At 39.6% G+C, this 1,841-nt stretch overlaps 1 non-coding gene across 1 annotated transcript; it reads left to right on the top strand.

The window, feature by feature from the left end:
- The first annotated feature begins 748 nt into the window (after positions 1 to 748).
- LOC125493059 (small nucleolar RNA R71) lies at positions 749 to 855 on the top strand. Its single transcript, XR_007269440.1, has one exon. It is a non-coding gene; the product is annotated as a small nucleolar RNA R71 (small nucleolar RNA).
- The last annotated feature ends 986 nt before the right edge of the window (positions 856 to 1,841 follow it).

Here is a 1,841-nt window from a genome sequence, read left to right as displayed (position 1 = left end):
TGGGTTTCAAGTATTTTTTTTTTTTTTTATGAGCTTGTAGCTCTTGAAGCCTTTGCTCATGGTTTTGGTGAATTGGGTTCATGGATTGGAGTTGTTGGAGAATTTGGACAGACATTGGATTGGGAGATGGAGTGGGTTCGGGATTTTGTTTAGGGAACGGAGGGTTAGAGGGAGGTTTTTGAGCATTGTCTCTTTGATGTGGAGCTTGGTAGACATTAGACCCTTGTGAGGATGAACCACCTTGATTGTAGTTTTGTTTATACCCTTGCACATACCCTTGGTGTTGAGCTTGGTTGTACCCTTCTTGAGGTTCATTCCATGTTGTTGAGGTTGGTTGAAGCCTTGATTGTAGCTTTGTTGAGGTTGTTTCCAATCTCCTTGTTTGTTGAGGTTGTTTCCAATCTCCGAATTGATACCTTCACAATAAGAAGTATCATGCTTAGTACCACCACAAATATCACAAGAAAAAGAATTTACCTATGATGCGAGGTTGATCTTGGAGAGCTTCTTGTCAAGTTGATCCCTTTTAGCCTTAATTTGATCCATGGGATCCAATTTAAACTCCTTCTTAGGTTGAGCACCTCTTCTTCTTCCACCCCATGAATAGTTTTTTATCACTTCTTCAATTGTGGACTCAAGTTGATCTTGCGGGATCTTAGAAAAATGACCTCCCGCTCCAGCATTAAGATTGCCACGTGATATAGGATCAAGGCCATCATAGAAGAACCGCATGAGTAGATTTTTGTTGAACACATGGTGAGGGCATGAACGGATCATCTCCTTGAACCGCTCCCAAGCTTCCGCAAGAGTCTTATCGTTCTCTTGCTCAAATGAGGAAATCTTCCTCCTTATGTCTGAGGCCTTCCACTCTGGAAAGTATTTCTTCAGAAAAGCCAATGTGACTCTTTCCCAAGTAATGAGGGAATTAGAGGGTAAGCTCTTAAGCCATGATTTTGCTTTTTCGGTAAGAAAAGATCGGAACAGATGCATCTTAATGTAGTCAGGAGAGACGTCAGTTGTGGTTATCATGGCACATATCTCAAGACACCTGTCAAGATGGTTAAGAGGATCTTCATCGGACCCTTCACAAGATTAAACTGCTTTCACCATCCGAGTGAACTGAGGATGAATGTTGAAATTAGTAGTAGTAGTGGGGAGTCGAATACCACCTTGAAGAACATAGAACCCGAATTTCCGAAACCCCTAAAGAGTTGTGGATTTGCTTCAACTTCACTTGTTGTACTTGAGACTGGTGAAGATTGTTCGGAACCCAAAGAAAATTTTTCCAAAACATTCTCAAGGCACGGTCAATTTCTGGATTATCTAGAGGCAAAGTGGGTGAACCGTGAGCTCTTCTTCTCATGTAGTACAACAAAGATAAGTAGAGGATCAGCAAATAACAACCACGATAAAAAAATAAAATAAAATAAAAATCAACTAAGCAACACTAAACTTAGAAAAACTTCAATCAATAGCACGTTTTCCCCGGCAACGACACCGTTTTGATAAGAGGTTTTAGTGTGTCGTTAAGGCCCTGAAAATCTCTTTTCAAATAATATTTATAAAACCTAACATGCAATTACTAAGAACGTAGTAAAGGCAAGTCAAGGGTCAATCCACAGAGAAAATGGAATTAATCAAAGTCTATCAAGTCTAAATTACCTAATTGAGGGGTTTAGGGGGTTTTTAAATAATTTGGTAACAACTACGACTAACTACTATCAAAGGACTAGCAAATAACACGAGATGAAAATATCAATAGGGAGACACTAGAATTAAGGCTACTAGTATGAATAAGAGTGGACAACAACCATTAATGCAATTCTGATTCAAAGGCGGCG

This window comes from Beta vulgaris, chromosome 8 (assembly GCF_026745355.1).
Source record: "Beta vulgaris subsp. vulgaris cultivar EL10 chromosome 8, EL10.2, whole genome shotgun sequence".
Lineage (NCBI taxonomy): Eukaryota > Viridiplantae > Streptophyta > Magnoliopsida > Caryophyllales > Amaranthaceae > Beta > Beta vulgaris.
The sequence above is the reverse complement of the archived record's forward strand: the minus strand, read 5'-3'. Positions and strand labels throughout refer to the sequence as shown.